Source organism: Mus musculus, chromosome 8, assembly GCF_000001635.26.
Source record: "Mus musculus strain C57BL/6J chromosome 8, GRCm38.p6 C57BL/6J".
Taxonomy (NCBI): domain Eukaryota; kingdom Metazoa; phylum Chordata; class Mammalia; order Rodentia; family Muridae; genus Mus; species Mus musculus.
Genome location: NC_000074.6, coordinates 110,909,064 through 110,931,736, shown reverse-complemented (window position 1 = coordinate 110,931,736; position 22,673 = coordinate 110,909,064). Strand labels below are relative to the sequence as shown.

The 22,673-nt window shown below is 47.7% G+C and overlaps 1 protein-coding gene and 1 non-coding gene across 3 annotated transcripts in view; both read right to left on the bottom strand.

Moving 5' to 3' along the window:
• Positions 1-11,994, bottom strand: part of St3gal2 (ST3 beta-galactoside alpha-2,3-sialyltransferase 2) — a 54,316-nt gene extending 42,322 nt beyond the window's left edge. The window contains exons 1-2 of one of the 2 annotated variants that reach the window (XM_006530786.3): positions 11,632-11,994; positions 10,126-10,328 (exon numbers count right to left, since the gene is read on the bottom strand). The gene's annotated coding sequence lies outside the window, so the exon portion shown is untranslated. The remainder of the gene's footprint in view (positions 1-10,125; positions 10,329-11,631) is intronic. The other variant, NM_009179.3, reaches the window with a different exon arrangement.
• Positions 8,474-8,621, bottom strand: Gm26132. Its single transcript, XR_003947676.1, has one exon. It is a non-coding gene; the product is annotated as a small nucleolar RNA SNORA57 (small nucleolar RNA).
• Positions 11,995-22,673: the final 10,679 nt, after the last annotated feature.

Sequence of the window (22,673 nt, the reverse complement as noted above, 5' to 3'; positions counted from 1 at the left end):
GGATCTGTTTCTTCCTCCTTATCACACTGACCCCTAGCAAGCTGCCAAGCTGCAGCAAATGAGCCCTCCCACACTTTCGGGCAGACACAATCCTCTGTAACCAGTCCAGCACAAAAGCTTGCCTCCCCTCCTTGTCGAGGTGGGGCATGGAGGCCCTGTCTGGCCACACCCTTTAGTTATCTGTCCCACCTCTTTGCAAAAAGAACCAAGAAAGTTTATGCTGTGCTTCTCTATTTTTGGAGGGTCTGTGTGTGTTCGGACTTTACACCTTTATATTCGTAGCCCTTCCTCTCACACCTTCCTCCTCTTCTGAGATGCCCATGCCAGGCAGGTTCTCAAATCCTGGCAGATCATCTACCTGCTGAGATCCATCTGTGATTCCCAACTCCCACATGGGCTTAAGGAAAACCTGACTGGAGCAGAGCTGAGTGCAAAGAAGAACAGAGAAGCCGGGTGCTGGTGGCGGTGCAGGTCTTTAATCCCAGCACTCAGGAGGCAGAGGCAGGCAGATCTCTGAGTTCCAGGCCAGCCTCGTCTACAGAGCAAGTTCCAGGCCGCCCAGGGCCCAGGGCTACACCTGTCTTGAAAACCTTGTCTTGTAAAACAAAACAAACCAAACACAACAACAGAAAACTTGAATAAATGAGAACCATTAAGAATTAGCTTCCGAGACTTATGGAGGGCCAGCCTAAGAGAGGGGTGAGCCTTTCTACCTGAACCCCAGACTTCAGTAAGGACTGGGGATGGAGTAAGGCACTCACAACAGAGCAGCGGCTCCTCTGGCTTTAGGAGTCTATCTTCTCCACAGAAGCCAGAACTGCCTGTCTGCTGCTTAATGCAGCCATGAAGGTAAAGAGAAAGATCGAACCAACTTCCAGGCGTCTCTGGACCGCACAGTGCATTCTGGGCTCCCACTCTACCTTCCTACTCAGAATGTGGCACGCCTCTGTTGGGTTGACCAGATGGCCTGAGAGCGAACTTCTCAGTAGCCCCCTGAAATCTTTATTTACATGTCAATTCTGAATTCCAGAGGGGAATAGTGATTTGCCTTGAGCCACACAGCACTGTAGGGAGTTCAGGGTATTTATATTTTGTGTGCACCCTACAAAACTCAACCCTGAAGTATAAAGTTTTGCTGTGGGGCTGGAGAGATGGCTCAGAGGTTAAGAGCACTGACTGTCCTTCCAAAGGTCCTGAGTTCAAATCTCAGCAACCACATGGTGGCTCACAACCATCCATAATAGATCTGACGCCCTCTCCTGGTGTGTCTGAAGACAGCTACAGTGTACTTAGATAAAATAATAAATAAATCTTAAAAAAAAAAAAGTTTTGCTGCCCCAAAATTGAGTAGCTTCCACTTTGCAAGAACCAAATAATCCTATCCCAGATAGATAGGCTTTTGTAACAAAGGGACTGCAGTTGGCTTTCCTCCCTGTCCTACATAAAATGAATGGCAGGGATATGATATACAGATCAGGGATAGATAAGAGTTGCCTGTGGTGGCGCACACCTTTAATCCCAGCATTTGGGAAGGAGAGGCAGGTGGATCTCTGAGTTTGAGGCCAGCCTGATCTACAGAGTGAGTTCCAGGACAGCCAGGGCTACACAGAGAAACCCTGTCTTGAGAAACCAAAAGAAGGGGTAAAAAAAGTTGCCAATGCCGGACGGTGGTGGCGCACGCCTTAAATCCCAGCACTCGGGAGGCAGAGGCAGGCGGATTTCTGAGTTCGAGGCCAGCCTGGTCTACAAAGTGAGTTCCAGGACAGCCAGGGCTATACAGAGAAACCCTGTCTCGAAAAACCGAAACCAAAAAAAAAAAAAAAAAAAAAAAAAAGTTGCCAAGACTACAGTATGGGTTAGAGAGTCACCTCCCAGAATGTAGACTGCTGGGTGTCCCCTATGTAAGCCAGGAGGAATCCCACTTGAGATTGAAACTCACAGTCATCCTAGAGGTTTTCCCATAGGCTTCATGGTCAAGTATGTCTTGCTTCTCAGAGGCTGAGGACATAGCTTCATCAAATGCCTACAACTCTGGCCTTGAGCTGACCTCCTCTTAGCAGAAACTATCTGCTCTCCATTTCACAGGGGCTCTGAGAAATACCTCCTTACCCTAGAAGAGGGTCCACCGCTCTTTCTTACCCTCTTCAGTTTTCTGAGTCTAAAATCATGTCTGGGGCTGGAGAAATGGCTTAGCAATTACTAGCCATTGCTACTCTTACAGAGAACACACACACACACACACTAAATCTTTAGAATCATTTCCCCACACCCCTGGCACCCAGGGCATTCCCCTAAGTGATAATGAAGAGCAAACCAGAGGCTAAGACGGGCACAGGTTCATAGGAATATCAAGCCCCCTGGGGCAGGGAAAAACAGAGATGGCCAACCACAGAAAACCCCAGTGGGCCTTCCTGGCTTCTCAAAGAACAAGAGAGCTGAATGCAAAGTACCTCCCAGGCCTCTTTAACCACATCCCCTTGAGCAGCTGCTATCTCTTCTATGCAAAGCCCAAGGACTCAATACAGGCTCATTTAATTTCCTCCAGGCGTTTTATCTCCAAGTCACCGGGTACCCCAAACAGCTGGTACTGCATCTTTAACGTGATATGGGTGGGAATGGGGGTCAGCGACAAGAGACTCAGTGTTCTACTGGTCTACTTTTGCAAGGTTCCTCTTGAAAGCAAAGGGACCCTATGGAAAGAGGCAGGAGAGAGTAGGGTGGGGAGGTATTGTGGGGGAGGGGCTAGACTACTAGGGAGGCAGAAGCAAGGAGGTCACCCCCACACCCCCCACACCCCCATCTCACCCCTTCAATTCTCCTACCTGGTTCATTCCCACAATCCCCTTCTCTCTCCCTCTTCCCTCCCAGCATCATCCCCTACACATTCCCTTTAACCACAGAAACAAATAACTTGTTGATTTTTCCTGCCAGAGCAGTTCCCTCTAGACCAATTAGCTATTTGCATTTGTTGCTGATATCCTTCCTCTGAAGGCTGCTGACCTGCTAAGGCTGAGGAAGGACTGGGGCCTCTCCCCGGAGCTAGGACTCCTCCAACACCTGAAAGATTCACCGCAAGAGAGGTCCAGCAGTGGGGGCTGCTCCTCCGGGTCCCCAGGTTACGTCCCCTGAGCCACACAATGCTGCTGTTTCAGAAGCCAAGAGACCTCGGCCTGAGGATAGCCTCAGCCCTCACCACGCAGCAGAAGGTGGCCTTCTGTACGCCTCTGGATCCTCATTCTGACCCCAATCAAAAGAGAAGGAAAGGAAAAGAAATGTTTCTGGACATGGCAGCAGACAGGGCAGACACAGGGGAAACCAATGAGTTTGAAAGCTCTGGGTTACATAACATGTTGAGATGAGACTGGTCTTGTCTTAAACAAAACCGAACAAAAGGGTGCCAAAAAGACTCAGTTCATACACCACGCCTCAGGAGAAACCAAAGCCTGCTGGGTAAAGAACACCACAGAGGCAGATCACCGGCCTCCAACAGCTCAGCAGGAATAACCTTTCTCATGACAAGCCACCCGAAGGAAGAGGCCAGGCTGAGGACGCCCTTAAGCTTTTCAACATCTTTCTTGTTCATGTATTTGTTTGGAGACAGGATTTCTCCGTGTAGCCCTGGCTATCCTGGAGCTCACACTGAAGACCAGGCTGACCTCAAAACCTTGCGGGCCTCTGACTCCCAAGTGCTGAGATCAAAGGTGTGAATGCACCTCCTGGCTGCTTTTTCAATATCCTAGGCCAGAACGATGTGTGCAACATTAATATTGACATTGTACAAATAAAAGGTGAGCATCCACGGGCTGGAGATACGGCTCAGTGGTTAAGAACACCTTCGGGTTCTTACACAGGATTCAAGTTCCGTTTCCAGAACCCACATTAGGGAGCTTAGAACTGACTGACCTCTGTGGGCACTGGCACCTGTGTGCACATACCCACGTACAGCCACACAACCACGGGCAGACACATAATTAAAAACAAGAAAATACATCTTGAGCTGGAGAGATGGCTCAGTGGTTAAGGGCACTGACTGCTCTTCCAGAGGTCCTGAGTTCAAATCCCAGCAACCACATAGTGACTTACAACCATCTGTAATGGGATTTGATGCCCTCTTCTGGTGTGTCTACAGTGTACTCATATACATAAACTAAATAAATATTTAAAAAAATACATCTTTAAACAGTTTTAGGGGCCATATCAAGAGAAGCAAAAATTACATTCCCCCCTTCCCCCTGCCTCTACATTTTTGCTTCTCTCCTCCCCCCAACCTTCTCTCTCAATTGTGTAGTAAAAGTCAGGGAAATATATCACAGAGATCTGAATTGATGGAAACACACCACTTTGCTCCAGGAAGATAGCCTTCTGCTCTGGGAATCTTCAGGAATATTCTTCTGCATGCCTCTCGAGTGGACCCTGTTCCTGCCCTCCTGCCTAGTCCCACAGGAGGGACATCCCCGGGGCTTAGCTAGAAATCCAGGGTGGCTCAAAGCCCAGCTGTGCCCTAGAGCCCTAGATGAGGTCTGTGATGGCAACAGGAACGCTCGATTGACAATATGTTGTAATTACAATAATGATTTATAAATAAGCAACGAGAAGTACTTGAGACCGGCTGGCCGGGGACACAGGCAGCTGTCCCTGGTGAGCCCTGCGTGGGGAAGGAAGAGTCTGCAGGCTGTAGATGCAGACAAAGTTGAAGTTCTTTTGTTCAAGAAACACTACTTGGCAAATTCAACCCCACTAGTTAAGAAAGACTTATTAACACGCGTTCTGAGAAAAGAGCAAGAAAATACAAGTCCCCAGGGAAATGGGCCAGGCCCTTGAATGGCTAAGGACTCGGGTATGCAGGAACTTGGGGTAGAGAGAAAGGCTGATGGGAAGGGAGGTGAGGCACAGAATCTGAGAGGAGCAAAGGGGGAGGAGGAGGCCCTCCTAGGCTAAGGAGAGGAGGTGACAGATCCCAGTGCTGGCCACAAGCCCCACCCCCACCCCACCCCCACCCCCACCCCCTCACCCCCCACCCCACCCCCGTTGCTCTCAGGTTATTTTGGAGGGTCTCTGCAACTTGAGGCACCAAACCTCAGACAGCCTGGGATCAGGAGTAAAACACTGACGGAGATACTAGGTCTGCTGTTTGTTGGTAGCCACACTTGGCTTCTACAAAACAGCCCACATTATCTCCTGGTAACCGTCCTCTCGGGTAGTCCCCCTCAGCTAAAGGAGCCAACCTTCATCACTTAGGCATCAAAATGTCAGACTCCAGAGAATCTGAGTATTTTTCCAGAAGACGATACTGACTTTTCACAGCCCCTCCCAGGCACCTCTTTTCCGTTCCTACTGCCAAGTCCAGCCTTCACTACATCTTACTCGGGCACTATCTTGTTTTCTGTATCATCCTTCTCCTTGTCCCCTGATGACCCAGCCAGACCAGGTTGCCTATCAGGCTGCCCTTGGCTGGCTCAGAAACCTGTCACACTAACCCCCTTGCCACCTGCCAATTCAAGTCCTTGCCTGGCACTTTTTTTTTTCAGTTTTTTTTTTTTAATTTGGTATTTTCTTCATTTACATTTCAAATGCTATCCCAAAAGTCCCCCATACCCTCCCACCCACACCCCCCCCCCCATGCCTGGCACTTTTTGGTTCAGTCTCTTATAGCATCTCCAGTGTCTGTTTCCCCAACTCTCTAAATAAACAGTCTGAGCCAGGCGTGGTGGCGCACGCCTTTGATCCCAGCACTCAGGAGGCAGAGGCAGGCCAGCCTGGTCTACAGAGTGAGTGCCAGGACAGCCAGGGCTACACAGAGAATCCCTGTCTCAAAAAACCAAAAAAAAAAAAAGACAGTCTGGAGGGACTGCCCCTCCTGTCACCAGAAGTCCCCACGAATTCGGGGGATGGAAATCTGGGCACAGCCCAGATATATCTTAGAGACCACACTACACTCATGAGACTAGTTTTGGGCTCCTGTTATATCCCCTCTGAGACCCTAAAGGGGATGGCCCAAACCACGGCTCTGACGGCCACCTCGCAGGGGAGCCCTTTCTTACCAGAGGAATACTCGGAAGTGAAGCTCTCAGAAGCAGCATCTCTTACTGGTTTGCTCTTTCCCCTTACTTCTTGCCCTTTTTTGTCCCCTACCTAACCCTAGAGTAGCTCTCTGGCCCACCTTGTCACTCAGGAACATTATCCATAAAGAAAGCTCTCTGCCATGTATCCCCCCACCCCACTCCACCCCCAAAAAGTAATGCTGTCACTGGCTAAGCAGCAGCTAACAGACATTAGCCCAGCTTTTGGTTCTTTAATAATTTATGTTTTATTTTTATGTGCATCTAGTGTGTGGTCTGTGTGAGGGAGTCAGATCCACTGGAACCTGTGTCACAAACAGTTGGGAGCTGCCATATGAGTGTTGGGAATTGAACCTAGGTCCTACAGAAGGACAACCAAGGCTCTTAACCACCGAACCATCTCTTGAGCTCCAAGCCAGCCTGTTTGTTTGTTTGTTTGTTTGTTTGTTTATTGGCCCAATCTTATTTCTACCCGTTTACCAGGCTTCCCCAATCCGAGCATAAAAATGGAGCCTTCAGCCGGGCGTGGTGGCGCATGCCTTTAATCCCAGCACTCAGGAAGCAGAGGCAGGCGGATCTCTGAGTTCAAGGCCAGCCTGGTCTACAGAGTGAGAGTTCCAGGACAGCCAGGGCTACACAGAGAAACCCTGTCTTTAAAAAAAAAAAAAAAGGAGCGTTCACCTGGGTCTCCGTGGCACATAAAACTACGATTAAATAAAAACAAATTTGCTATAAATACTTTTCTCTTGCTAAATTTTGCTATTTTTGGTTTCTTCAGATGGGGTCTTGCGACATAGCCCAGACTCACCATGAACTCAGGACCCTCCTACTTTCAGTTCCCAAGCACTGGGGTTGCAGATATGCCCTACCCTGCCCGTTTTTATGTTTGTATGAATTCGTCTATATGAATGTATGTGTATGCGCAGAGCATTCACCTCCTTTAGGCAGGTCTCTTACTGGCCTGGAGCTCACCCACTAGACTGGTTTGGCCGGCCGGTGAGCCTCTGCACCTCCTACACTGGGATACGCAGCACCATGCTGGACATTTCCTTATGCAGGTGCTGGGAATTTAACTCAGATCCTCCTGCTTGCAGGGCAAGCTCTTGACACATCACGATCTTTCCCCAAACCTGGACGCTTTACTTTAAATTTCACATATGAAATGCTGACAATGATGCCAACCTTGCAATGTTGCCATGAGGATTCCCCTACACCCTGAGGCATCTACTGCAGTGAGCACACTCAACAAGCACGCAGTGAGCCTGCTACAGGCGGCCTGAAATCAGGAGTCCTTTCACCCCTCCCTAACCCTACCTAGATCCATCCCTGCCTGTATATATTTTCCTATATATCTCTATCTATCTCTCATTGACCTAAAAAATAGATAGAAAATATTTGCCAAACTCCAGATTCCTAAGCACCTTGTCCAGTGTGCAACCATACATAAGAGGACTTTCCCTGGCAGGCACGCTCTTATCCTCTCAGTCTGGAAAATCTACATGGAACAGACGAGGGTCTGTCTCAGTTATTACTCTACTGTATACGGAGGCCACCCTTTTCCAAAGTCCTGGTTCCTAAACATCCTGTTTGTTCATGAGGCCTTCTTTTCAAGAACAAAGAAACTGTGGTTATGGTGGGACTGACAGCTCAGCCCTTCCACCCCAGTCCTGCAGGTCAGGCCCTTCACTTAACCTAGCCCTGGGCAGCCTCAGAATGAAAGAGCAAGGCTAACAGGCACAGCTGGCACAACAAGCCTTGGTGGGGAAATAAGGTGGAAGAAAGTCTTTCTTAAGACCTTCCATCTGTCTGGATTAGCTAACCAGGCAACTATAATGGCTCAAGATGGTGTCTTTCAAAATGTTAGCCCTGAGGAGCTGATGAGAGATACAAATTCAGACCAACTGAATCAAAAAAAAACAAAACAAAAACAAAAACCTCTGACAACATGGAACAGGTATGTGTCTTAACCAACTCTCCAGGTGATTTCAAGATCTGCAAAGTACAAAGAATCCAACCCTAGACCTTTAATCCTGAGCCTCCCTACTTGGCCAGGCGCAGTGGTACAAACCTGTAACCCCAGCAATCAGGAGATAGATACAGGAGGATCACTGAAAGTTCCAAGCTGCATCGGACTACACGATACGGCCAACCAGGGCTACATGGTAAGATACCATTTCAGAAATGAAAGCAAAGACAGGCAAGAAGGCTTGGTGGACAAAGGGGCTTGCAACCAAACCTGACCACCTAACTATGATTTCCAGAACCCATGTAGTAGAAGGGAAAAACTAACTCCCGAAAGTTCTCCTCTGACCTCCACACATGGGTCAACACACACACACACACACACACACACACACACACACACACACCGCCCTACATGCACCATCTCCAATTAATTACTTTTTTTTTTTTTTAAGTGTTCCGGCGTCTGAGGATAGAACCCGAGAACAGGAGGCCGCAAGCACCGAAGACATAACGCCGAGAGGGCCAGAGCCCTTTCTTCTACCTCCGTACATTACAGGAAGCGGGACCGCACGCCCGGTACCCGCCAAGAAAAGGAGGATCTACAAAGTCAGGCCCAGTTCCCAGGAGTTCCCTCGCATATAAAGACAAAATCAAGACTCACGTGAAAACCACCCTTGAAAAAAGCTTAATTACTTTTTAAAAAATAAAAATAAAAACAAAGCTGGAAAGTGGTGGCTCACACCTTTAATCCAGCAGGCAGAAGCACATGGTTCTCCCAGTTCGAGGCCAGCCTGGTCTACAGAACAAGTTCTAGGACAGCCAGGGCTACACGGAGAAACCCTATCTGGAGAAAAAACAAACAAACAAACCAACAACAAAATCTCTGCTTCAACTTTCCTGAGCACCTACTATATGCCAAGGACTGGGCAGATGAAAGCATTTCAGAAATGAAGATGAATTTAAAGAATGTCCACAAGATCAAGTGCACAGCTCGGCATCAGGGTGCACACCAGTGACCCTAGAACCCCTGCGGCAGAGGCAAGAGAATCAGGTGTTCACGACCATCTTCAGCCACACATCCAACCTGAAGACGGCCTAAACACAGGTAAGTCCTTGTCTCAAAACAAAACAAAATGCAAATACGTAAAACCACCACAAGGCAAACGAAATATCCTACAAAATAACCAAGAAATCCATGTCCCACCCTCTTCCTCACACCGAATTTTCTATATTATCTCCTGCTTGCTATGAAGAAGAAGAAGAAGAAGAAGAAGAACAACAACAACAACAACAACAACAACAACAACAACTACTACTACTACTCAGTGGTTAAGAGAGCCTGCTGCTTTTGCAGAGGACCAACTTTAGTTCCCAGCACCCACATCAGGTGCCTTACAACCACCGGAAACTCCCGTTCCTACGCATGTGAACACCCTCTTCTGGCACCCACCCGCGCATGATCAGACACACACATAGAAAAATGAGACAAGCCTTTGAGAAAAAGAACTCAACCTAAGGAAAGAACCAAGCTGCCTTGCTTCCCCCACACCCTGAACCAGAACGGTAAGCTGACGCCAGGCTTAAAGGGAGAGCTCAAACAGGGATACATATGAGGGCACAAAAGACAGAGCTGTGCATGCTGTGGCCTGTGTGTTGAGGTCAAAGGGCAACGTTTATGGGGTCAAGTCTCTCCTTCCAATTTATTTGGGTCCCAGGGGTTGAACTCAGGTCTCCAGTCTTGTTTGGTGAGTACATCTCAAAGACACCCCCCTTTTGGTGACAAGATCTTATTACATAGCCTAGGGTCCCTTGAAATGGTAATCCTCTAGTTATCCTGAATGCTGCTGGCATAACAGGTGTGGCCACCCTGCCTGATTCAGGGTGACTCTTACAGGCTTCAAAACTAGTTCTATCTTTTTGGGCTCTCAAAGTGACTAGGGCTTATCAGCAGGCCACAGAACTCTACAGTGGTCTCTGGGGGCACCGACACTCCCACAGGCCCCTGGCAAGCTTGCACATTTGGATATAAACATTCACGCAGTTGGCCTCCTGGCCTCCCTTCTCCAATCTCAAGTTACAAGGTTAAAAGCATCCTACTCACAGCCAAGGGGGGCAGGGAGCATGGGCGGGACCTCGTGGAAGCAGACAACCATCTGGTTCAGATCAAGACTGCTCACTCAGGACCCTTACAAACTTCTGAAGAATCTCCTCCTTCCTGGATGGCTCACAGGGTTTCCCTCCCTCCCTTCCCCACTGGGAGACTGGGAGACAGGGGAAGAAAGTGTGACCCAAAGGAAAATCCGGCTGAAGGAAGACAAACAGAAAGCAAACAAACAAAAACTGAATTATGCAGTCAAGTCTGTGTACCCTCCATCCCTCTTCAACTCAGAATCACCACAACTAAACAAGAGATCACCGCCTGTAGGCACCGTACCTTCTTCCACAAAGCACTCAGGCAGGCATCCCCCACACCATCCCCCAGAAGGGGCAACCCTCCTCCAAAGTTAGCAGCAGGAGTCAGATTAGCTTAGAATGATGACCAGAGTCCTTCAATGTCACCATCTTCATAGAGGTAAACGGTCCCTTCCAACCCACACTTCTGAGCCCACCAAGCATGAGGACGGGATGGCCAAACAGTTTCTAGACATTTGTAGACAGGAGTATGGGTTACTGACAAGGAATGACTGACTACTTCCCAGGGGTCCCAGGGGTCCCTGAATTATTCTTAGTACACAGATGAAAAACAAGAGGCAACATGGGAGGAGATGGATGCAGTTGGCAAGAGAGAAGCAGAAAGGCTAACTTGAACGAGCAGCAAAAGGACTGAGACTCCTTTCCAGGTGGAGGGCTGTGCAAAGCAGGGACAACAGAAGTAGTGGAAGAACTAAACAGGGAACACTGGAGCTGTATATGGGGCTGGGAAGTTTGATTCAGTCACAGGGGCATGACTGGAGGGAAGTAACGTGTCTTATATGGCAAAGGATGGAAGGAACAAGAGGGACAAGGGACAGTGCTCAGGCCAGCGTCCAGAGAGGACGGGCACACCATGACCAAGTTTCCGGTGGGTTCATGCCTCAGTTTTTCCAAAGTAGGAAGGGGATCAAGCTGTCAGGTCTTATTAGAGAGAACTAGGCCACAGAGTGTGGCTAGGGGTCAGTGCCAGGTGGGGGAAAGGCCGAAGGGTAGAGGAAAGAAGTGAAGATGGTGCAGACAGCTTGTGACCAGGAGAAGTGGGGCAGGGGATTCCGGATGGAGCAGGTTCCCAAGCGCCCTAGGGCTGGAAGTACCAACACCTGGGGTGTGGAAGTGTGGACGAGGACAGAGAACTCCAAAGGCTGAGGCTGGGGGCTGCCAGCAAGGAGTGTTACAGGAGTGCCTGAAAGACTGGGAGTGGTTAGATATGCAGAAGCAGAAGACGGGGATCCCGATCGAGGCCAAGGCAATCGGACCCCCGCCCACACGGCGCCCAGACCCGAGGGAAGTTGCTGGGCTGGACCCGCTGGATCTGGGCCTCTGGGCCAAGCCCGCTGCCCGCACAGAAGACGGTAGGGGCAGCACGGGGCCCGGGGAGCCCCGCATCCCGCCCTCTCTCATCCCGCCCGCGCACCTCAGTCTGCGCTGGGCGCCGCGCGGGCCATGCTTGCCGCTCCTGCCGCCGCCTCCGCCCGTGCAGAGAGCTGCCGCCGCTGCCGCCGCCGCCGCCGCCGCCGCCGCCTCCCGCGCCTGGACCCGTTAGCTTCACCGCTCTCCAGTCCGCCAGCCTCGGGCCAGTCCCGCCCTTGCCTGGCCCTGCCCTCCCGGAGCGCCGCGGCTGCAGCTCAGCCCGGCCCCTCCCCCCACCCCTACCCAAGCTAAAGGGAAGGGTGGGGGAAGGGGGCGGGTGCCCCCTCCCCATTCACATCCTCCGGGGCTCTCCCCTCCCTCCTGTTCCCCCACCACCACTCGCTCAGGCATGCTGGGATATGTAGTCCAGCCTGGCAGGACCCGCCAGCATCGCTCTGCATATAGGACTATTGCTCCCAGAAAGCAATGCACTCCCATATCTGGGCTCATGGTCTTTGTAGTTCTGTCCGGATTTAGAGGGTTAAGGCACAGCACTAAGGGGCGTATTCTTCAGTTTCACAGCCACGCGACTCTGGGCTGCTGAAGCCTGGGAGGTGCAGTCTGCGGTACCCCAGCCGGGCTTTGGTACCTGGTTCATCAAAGGATGCGAGTAAGCTGAGGATGCCTCTCACACAGGACTGTGATCAACTGCGGCCAAGCCCAGCTCAAGGGAACTGTTTGTACTTGCTCTTGCCAAGAGCCACGACCTGAGCCAGCTGGGTTCATGCCCTGGCCCAGCAAGCTGCAACTGCAGTGAGGGCACTAGGTCCAGGCTGTTGAAAAGAGGGGCACCAGCAGCGATGTGGAAATAGGGTTTGCCACTATGTGACTGGGCACCTCACATTGCAAACTGTCTTGCTTGTAGGCACCCTACAGCCTTTATCCATTAGGGCATCTCTTGACTTCAGACTTCTGACTCTTAGATGCCTATTCTCTAGGGTAACATGCACACATTTTAAATATTTATCCACATCAGTGTTAGGCAATCCTTTCCTCAACTTTCAAACCAAGCTCCAAAACCATTAGGAAGTTCCTAATTGATGACACATTCAGTCTCCAAATGTCTCTGACTGACCAATGATACTCAAACGACTTCTGGTTCATTAGTTCTGGGACCCTAGAATTTTAAGTGTGTTCGTTCTTTCTCTTATTATGTAACCCAAGGTAGTCGTAAATTCCCTTTGTAAGCCAGGCAGGCCCGCCTGGAATCCATGATGGATTCTCTTGCCTTAGCCTCCTGAGGGTTGTTATTATGGACACTGAGCCATCACACCCTGCAATGAATCTTTTGGGTTCAGACTCCATCACAGAAAGCCTGACCTAAGATTGAACTCGAGTAAACTAACAGACCAGTACCTAGCACCGGTTTCCAGGTTACTCCCCAACAAATCTGCACCCCCCAGGTTACAAGCCCGCCCCCTGGCACTTCACTTTCTAACAACCACCAATCAGGAGGAAAGCAGAAGTTAAGTTTATGGTTTGACTTCCAGCATTAAAGGCCATCATTCCGCCCGTCGTCCCTCCCCCGCCCCCCCCAATCAGATGTGTACCAGACTAGAGACCCACTTCTTGCCTCTAAAAATGCTTGCCTGAAACTAGGTTCAGGGCTCCACTTTCCTACTGTGTCAGCGTTGGTAAGAGACAGGGGGGGGGGGGGAGCTCAAGCTTAAATAAAGAGACTCTAATGCGATTGCATCTGATTTGGCTCCTTGATAGTCTTTTCGGGATTCACGAATGCTTCCTGGCACAACACTACAGCTCAGGAGAATCTCACAGACCAAAACCCTACTTCTTTACGATGCAGTCATCAGGAAGGCTAGGCATTCTATCTCCAAGCCTCTACGAGAAGCTAAATTCTAACTTCATTGTCAGCTGACATACCAAGAAGCCAGGCGTGACACCTACGCATTCCCCCTCCTTTTAAAGCACAGCTGCACAAATGCAAGCTAGGTTCTTCTCTTCCTCGATTCTTTTTTTTTTTAAAGATTTATTTGTTTGTTTTATGTATGTGAGTACACTGTAGCTGTGCAGATGGTTGTGAGCCTTCATGTGGTTCTGCTCGCTCCGGTTGGCCCCGCTCACTCAGGCCCAAAGATTTATTTATTATACATAAGTACATTGTAGCTGTCTTCAGACACACAAGAAGAGGGCGTCAGACCTCTTTACCGGTGGTTGTGAGCCACCATGTGGTGGCTGGGATTTGAACTCAGGACCTTTGGAAGAGCAGTTAGTGCTTTTAACCGCTGAGCCATCTTGGCAGCCATCTTCCCTAAATTCTTATCCCAAGGGTTTGTTTCTAACTAAAACTCATCCTTACCCTTTAGCCTCTAACTTCATTTTTGAAAAGGTGGGTAAATATCTACTTTGAGTCAGAAAGCTCAGTTTCTAGCCTCCCCTATTTCAACCTAACACACCCCATTCACCCTGCAGCAAAGGGTAAGTTCTCCCAACACTGTGGGCAAGCAGCCAAGTGACTAACAGAACCACTGAACCCTGACTAAAACTGACTCAGGAATTTTTTTTTTTTTCTGCTTTGTTGACACCGGTGTCTCCATCACAGGCTGTAAGGAGAGAGGGTGGTTGGGTGGATGGGATGGGACAAAGTCATTCCTATGCAGCTCAACTTCACTCTGTCCATAAAATTAACCACTAAGACCTCTTTGCAGAACTGTTGTCCCTGCGTTGCAGTAATTTGCAGTGGCAACAACTCTCACCGGCAGGTGTTGAGTGTCTTCTTGCTTTTATCACCCATCACCAGGTTACTTTAAAAAAAAAAAATGCTGGGAATTGAACTTAGAGCCTTGTGCGTGTTCAGCATGTGCTCTGTTTTTAAGTAATGCAATCCTCACAACCCCCACGTTTCCGTTAGCAGATTACTGAAGAAGAATCCAATACCCTTCCCTGGAGAGGGCAGAGCGTTCCTCTCTACCCTTTGGCTCCAATAAGAGCTCCCATCATCTGACAACTTCCCAGCTAGGGTCAAGTAAATTCTAGGTGTCCGAGGCCCATGTGGGATTCTTTTTTCTTTTTTTTAGGTTTTTCAAGACAGGGTTTCTCTGTGTAGCCCTGGCTGTCCTGGAACTCACTCTGTAGACCAGGCTGGCCTCGAAGTCAGAAATCCACCTGCCTCTGCCTCCCAAGTGCTGGGATTAAAGGCGTGCGCCACCACACCCGGCTACATTTGGGATTCTTTCCTTGAAAAATTTCTCTCCAATAGTCTCAGTCTACCTTTATTATTTTTTATTTTTATTTCTGAGACAGGGTCTCACTATATAGCTCTGGCTGTCCTAGAACTCATTCTGTAGACCAGGCTAGCCTTGAACTCACAGAGAGCCATCTGACTCTGTCTCCCCAGTTTTGGAATTAAAGGCATGTGCCACTAAACCTGGCCAGGCTTCTTCTTCTTTTTCCTTTTCTTTTTCTTTTTCTTTTTTTTTTAAGATTTATTTATTTATTATTTGTAAGCATATTGTAGCTGTCTTCAGACTCCTGAAGAGGAAGTCAGATCTCCTTACGGATGGTTGTGAGCCACCATGCGGTTGCTGGGATTTGAACTCAGGACCTTTGGAAATGCAGTCGGGTGCTCTTACCCGCTGAGCCATCTCACCAGCCCCCCAGGCTTCTTTTTCTTTAAAACTTTCTGTTTTAGTTAGTTTCCTTTTCTTTCTTTTTTTCTGTATGTTCTCAACATTTGTTTTTTGTTGTTGTTTATTTCCTTTTTTTTTTTTTTTTTTTTTTTGAGACAGGGTTTCTCTGTGTAGCCCTGGCTGTCCTGGAACTCACTTTGTAGACCAGGCTGGCCTCGAACTCAGAAATCTGCCTGTCTCTGCCTCCCAAGTGCTGGGATTAAAGGCATGTGCCACCATGCCCGGCTCTTTTTGTTTTTATTTTTTGTTTTTGTTTGTTTGTTTTGTTTCTTTTGTTGTTTTTGTTAGTCAGTTTTCTATTGCTGGGGTAAACACTAGGATAACCATTAGCTTGGTAAGGAAATGACTTATTTCATTTTACACCTTATAGTCCATCCTAATGGAAATTCTCAAGGCAGGAGCTAAGGCAGAGGCCATAAAGCTCTACTGCTTATGACCTTGCTCAGCCTGCTTTCTTATAGAGCACAGAACCCCTGCTCAGGAGTTGCATGGCCCATAGTAGGTTGAGCCCTCTCATATCAATTAACATTTAAGAAAATGTTCCCAGGGTTGGAGAGATGGCTCAGTGGTTAAGAGCACGGACTGCTCTTCCAGAGGTCCTGAGTTCAATTCCCAGCAACCACATGGTGGCTCACAACCATCTGTAATGGGATCCAATGCCCTCTTCTGGGATATCTGAAGACAGCTACAGTGTACTCATACACATAAAATAAATAAATCTTAAAAATTATAAAAAAAAAAAGGAAGGGAGAAAGGAAGAAAGAGAGAGAGAGAGAGAGAGAGAGAGAGAGAGAGAGAGAGAGAGAGAGAGAGAAAGGAAGGAAGGAAGGAAGGAAGGAAGGAAGGAAGGAAGGAAGGAAGGAAGGAATTGTCCCCATACTCATGCCATTATGCCAACCAGCGGAGCCCTTATTAACCAAGATCCCTTCTTCCCAGGTGTATCAAGTTGACCATTGAACTAACTAGGACACCTCCTCTTTTCTTTCAGTATGTGTATGTGAGCCTGAGTGTGGTGGTGGGTTTCGTTATTCAAAATTCAGGAGGCAGAGGCAGGCAGAACTCTGAGTTTGAGGCCACTCTGGTCTACAAAACAAGTTCAGGGCCAGCCAAAGCTGTACAGGGGAGTCCCTGCCTCAGAACCGGTAGATAAATTGATAGATGGATGGATGGATGGATGGATGGATGGTTAGACAGACAGATGAGTGCAGTGTGTGTGTGTGAAGCAGGAAATGGAGAGCAGAAGAGACTTCTGTGTACTTGGTTTTTCTACTCTCACCTTTACGTGCGTTCTGTGGAATGACTTCAGATTGCAAGGCTTGCAACACACTGAGCCATTGCATGGTTTTGTGTGAATACTTTTTTTTTTAAAAAAAAGATTTTATTTATTATTTTATTTATTATTATATGTAAGAACACTGTAGCTGGGCTGGAGAGATGGCTCAGTGGTTAAGAGCACTGACTGCTCTTCTGAAGGCCCTGAGTTCAAATCCCAGCAACTACATGGTGGCTCACAGCCATCTGTAATGATAACTGAATCTCTTCTGGGGTGTCTGAAGACAGCTATGGTGTACTTACATATAATAAATAAATAAATCTTAAAAAAAAAAAAAAAAAAGAACGTTGTAGCTGTCTTCAGACACACCAGAGGAGGGCATCAGATCTCATTATGGATGGCTATGAGCCATCATGTGGTTGCTGGGATTTGAACTCAGGGCCTTCGGAAGAGCAGTCAGTGCTCTTAACTGCAGAGCCATCTCTCCAGCCCCAGGAATACTTTTTTGGAGAAGATTCTCATGGAATCTGGGCTGGGCTGGAACTGGCTATGTAGCTGAGGATTACCTCAAACTCCTGATCTGCCTCCACCTCCCAAAAATTAGGATTACAAGTGCAATGGTGGTGGTGCAAGCCTTTACTCCCAGGGCTTGGGAGGCAGAGACAGGCAGATCTCTGAGTTCGAGGCCAGCCTGGTCTACAGGTTGAGTTCTAGCATCCAGTGCTGCACAGAGAAACCCTGAAGGGGGAAACAAAATTGAATTGTAAGTGTGATCCACTCTCACAACTGCCTATAACTCCAGAGAATCCAATGTCCTCTTCTGGATTCCCCTGCATTCCCCAGATACCCCTACACTCATATATTCCCACCACCAAACACATATGCATACTAAAAATAAAATCACTTTGAATTGTTTGAAGAAGACCTCAATATCTGTCTCTGCACACACCTGTCTTTTCCTTTTTGGGGGGGGGGCGGGATTTCGAGACAGGGTTTCTCTGTGTAGCCCTTGCTGTCCAGGGACTCACTTTGTAGATCAGGCTGGCCTCGAACTCAGAAATCCACCTGCCTCTGCCTCCTGAATGCTCGGATTAAAGGCGTGTGCCGCCACCACCACCCAGCTGTCTTTTCCTTTTTTGATTGTGATAAATTACACAACAGAAGTTGTCACCTTAACCATAATAACCATTTCTTAGTGAACAGTATAAAGTCTATTTATATTGTTGTATGATTGTCACTGCCCTCCATCTCTATAATTCTTATCATAATATTATAAAACATTAATTCTCTGCCTCCTCCCTAGCCCCTGACCACTGCCACACCCCCTCCTCCCTTAACTCCAGCACTGAGGGTTGTACACAGAACCTTGGTCTAGAGCTTGGCACTCAGCTATATCCCCAACACTCTACTGCCTTCCTTTCTTTCTTTCTTCTTTCCTTTTGTTTTTTTTGTTGTTTTGTGTGTGTGTGTTTTTTTCCAAGACAGAGATTTTACATGTAGGCCCAGCCCTCCTCGAACTTGTTCTGTAGATAAGGCTGGCTTCGAACTCACCCTGATCCTCTTGCTTCCCACCTTCCAAGTGCTGGGGTTAAAGGTGTGTGCACCGCCACAGCCCAGCTTCTGCCTTCTGTTCCTGTGACTCTGACTACTGTTCTAACACACGCAAATGGGAGACTGCATCAGGAGAGAATGAATGTGTGGTTCCCCCACTTGAGCGGAACCATACACATAGTGTTCTGTTGCTGCCGTTCTTTTTGTGAATGGCTTATTTCACTCAGCATAGCGTCCTCAGGGTTCATCCATACTGTAACGTATTTCGGCATTTCCTTCCTTTTTAAGGCTGAATAATATCCTATTGTGGACACATACCACATCTTCTTTATCCATTCACCAGTGATGAATTGTTTCCATGTCTTGGCTGTGGGGAGTAATGCTGTCATGAATATGAGCACACAGACATCTCTTTGAGTTCTTGCTTTCCATTCATTTATGATCGCTTTGGTTGGTTATTGTGTGCATATGTGTGTGCCACATGTGTGTAAGAGGGGGATGCTGAGTGTCTCTTCCAGTTACTCTCTGTTTTAATTTTTACATTTGTGTGTGTGTGTGTGTATGTGTACATGTACTCTGTGTCTACTTGCTTGTACATGGCATGCACTTGGAAGTCAAAGGACAACATATGGGACTCAGTTCCCACCTTCTAGCATGTGGGGCCTGAGAATTGAACTCAGGTCACCAGGTTGACAGTCAAATTTGTCTTTACCCTCGGAAAGATTTCTCCCTAACCCTCTATGATTTCTCCCTAACCTGCTATCTTACTTCTTTTTTTTTATTCTTATTTATTTATTTATTTATTATATGTGAGTTGTAGCTGTCTTTAGACACTCTAGAAGAGGGAGTCAGCTCTCATTACAGATGGTTGTGAGCCACCATGTGGTTGCTGGGATTTGAACTCAGGACCTTCGGAAGAGCAGTCGGGTGCTCTTACCCACTGAGCCATCTCTCCAGCCCCCTCTTATTTCTTAAGACAAAGCTTTTCAGCCGGGCGGTGGTGGTGCACTCCTTTAATCCCAGCACTCGGGAGGCAGAAGCAGGCAGATTTCTGAGTTCGAGGCCAGCCTGGTCTACAAAGTGAGTTCCAGGACAGCCAGGGCTACACAGAGAAATCCTGTCTCGAAAAACCAAATAAATAAATAGATAAAATTCACTCAATCTCGAATGCTCTGATCCAGCCACGCTGGGCCAACAAGCCCCAGAGATTTTCCAACCACCCCACCCCTACCCTATGATGCAACCTTTACCATATCCGGAACTCAGGCTTTGTGGGCTTTCTTGGCTTTCTGGCTCCCCTTGCCTGTTGGAGACACGGTCTGAGCCTCCCCCAGGCAAGGCTTGAATGTAGGGCAACGCCCGCCTCTGCTTCACACTCACAGTGTTAGGATTTTGGGTGTGAACCACTTGATCCATCAGGCCTCACCTCATCCAAATGCTGCCTGCAGTGTGGCCACACTGTGGACCGGTCTCCAAGTTCCACCACATCTACTCTGCCCTTAGCCTGTACCTTATCTCACTCACCACAAAAGAGGAAGGAAAAAAAAAGGGTGGAGATTCTTAGCAACCTTTTGAGACATAGCTTGAGAGGTACCAAGTGGCACATATGGCTAATACTAAGACAACTCGCCGCTTGCTCTCCCCTGGAGCCTGTATCTACACTTGGATGTGTCTTATTTCTCTGCCTCCTCATACTCTCAGGTGTGCTGACTTTCTCTGAGGGCCTCTCTCGCACTTCACACTTGTGCTTAAACCTATATTAAAATGTCATTACGGCTGGAGAGATGGCTCAGTGGTTATAGAGCACTGACTGCTCTTCCGAAGGTCCTGAGTTCAAATCCCAGCAACCACGTGGTGGCTCACAACCATTCGTAATGAGATCTGATGCCCTCTTCTGGAGTATCTGGGGATAGCTCTTCTGGAGTATCTGGGGATAGCTACAGTGTACTTATATATAATAAATAAATAAACATTTTTTAAAAAATTAAAAAATAAAAAATAAAACATCATTAAGTAAAATCTCCACTTCTGTTTCACTATAAACTGGCTACACCTGAACTTCTTTTCAACACCAATGCCAAGATGCCTTGGTTAGCCTGAGTTTAAGTACTTAAAAAACCTCCTCGGGAAATAGCTGGCAGTGGTGGAGCACACCTTTAATCCCAGCACTTGGAAGGCAGAAGCAGGTGGATTTCTGAGTTCAAGGCTCAACTACGCAATATAAAGTGGGCCAATACACGTGTGTTCTTGGCAAATAATTCTTCATCACGTGTCCTTTCACATGCTTGTTTTAGCAGAACATCCTCTCTCATGTGTCTGTTTTAGTGAAATGTTCCTTCACGAGTCTGCCTTGGTCCTTCACCTGTGTCCAGTTCAGCTAAATGTGCCTTTACTGTTTGTCCCAGCAAAATGCCATCCAAACGACTTTCCAAAGAACTCTTAAGTCTCAACTTCACACGAACTTTACACTGGTAGGCCCTATCCTGATTTGATCATTATATAATATATACATGTGTCAAATCATTTTACTAACCCTAATAAATATGTACGAATATGTGTTGGTTTAAAACTACTTGCTGAGGGGCTGGCGAGATGGCTCAGCGGGTAAGAGCACTGACTACTCTTCCAGAGGTCCTGAGTTCAAATCCCAGGAACCACGTGGTAATGAGATTTGACGCCCTCTTCTGGTGTGTCTGAAGACAGCTACAGTGTACTTATGTATAATAATAAATAAATCTTTAGAGGGGGGGAACCTATTTGCTGAGATGTTGGGGACCAATTTCCCTGAAAACATGAGGACCAGGGTTTGGATCAGAACCCATATAAAGGCTGATCAGACCCCAGAGACAAGGATTCCAGGGGCTGGGCTTTCTGGATATCTAGATTAGCCAGTATAAGCCAGCACTGGCTCAGAGAGACCCTGCCTCAATAAATGAAGTGGAGAACTATTGAAGAAGATACCTGATGTCCACTCAGGCCTCAACATGAATAAGTACAGGTGCACTTGCACGTTTGCATGTGCACACACACACACACACACACACACACACCCCTTTACTGGTTAATTATACAAAAACTAGTCATCCGGAAGGAGGAGAACCTCCAACTGAGAAACTGCCTCCATCAGATTGGTCTGTGACCCTTTGTGGGGCATTTTGGTTGGTCATTACTATAGGAGGGTCTAGCTCACTGTAGGGTAGTCTCACCCCTGGGCAGGTGGTCTCTTGGTTGTAAGAACTCTGGCTAAATCTGGGCATGGTAGTGCATGATGTTAATCCCAGGACTTGGGAGGCAGAGGCAGGCAGTTTTCTGAGTTCAAGGCCAGCCTGGTCTACCGAGCGAGTTTCATTGCTTTTGATCAAGGGGTTCTATCACAGCAACAGAAAAATAAACTAGGGTAATTCCCTCTTTAAAAAAAAACAAAAACAAAAACAAAAACAAAAACAAAAGCCTGTCTGAGGACTGGAGAGATGGCTCAGTGGGTAAGAGCACTGACTGCTCTTCCAAAGGTCTTGAGTTCAAATCCTAGCAACCACATGGTGGCTCACAACCACCTGGAATGAGATCTGATGCCCTCTTTTGGAGTGAGGTCTGATGCCCTCTTCTGGGGTGTCTGAAGACAGCTACAGTGTACTTACATATAATAAATAAATAAAGCTTTAAAAAAAAAACTGTCTGAAAGCTGGGTTCTGGCCCAGCTTCAGGGTGTCATATACTTGAGGTTGGCCTTCTTTTCTGTTTGTTTGTTTTTTTGGGATTTTTTTGGTTTTTTGAGGCAGGGTTTCTCTGTGTAGCCCTAACTGTCCTGGAACTCACTCTGTAGACCAGGCTGGCCTCGAACTCAGAAATCCGCCTGCCTCTGCCTCCCAAGTGCTGGGATTAAAGCCGTGTACCACCACGCCCGGCTATGGCCTTCAAGTCTTGAACCACTGGTCGTCCTTCCTTTACCCTCCAAATTCTGGGATTAGAGATACACACTGCCATGCCCAGTTTAAGACAGGATCCTGCTATGCTCCCTGATTGCCCAAATACTTCGTAAGCTAGGCTGGTCCTGGGTAAGTCACCAGCTTCAGGATTTCTGGTTTGAGCCATCAAGCCTAGCTTTGATTCTTTTTCTTATCCTTTCAATTATGTCACTAGAGACTGGTCCTTGTATAGATTCAGATAAGTCAACTACTCTATCCACCTCTTCTTTCCTTCTGTGCATGCGTGCAGTGAACGTGTGCACATGTGCAGCCAGGTATACATGCAGAGGTAAGAAGTCGATAGCCAGTATCTTCCTCAATCTCATTCCTCATTTTATTTATTTGTTATTGTGATGGTTCTGTTTTTGGTTTTGGTTTTGGTTTTGGTTTTTTTGAGACAGAGTCTCACAATGCATCCCAGGCTGGTTTGGAACTCACTTTGTAGACCAAACAAGCCTTGAACTTGTGATGATTTTTCTGCCCTCTGCCTCTCTATTGCTGGCATTACAGGCTTCTGTTTTTTTGTTTTGTTTTTGTTTTTGTTTTTGTTTCCCAAATAGGGTTTCCTGTTAAACTTAGAAGCAACTCATTGATTTAGTTAGCCCGGCTG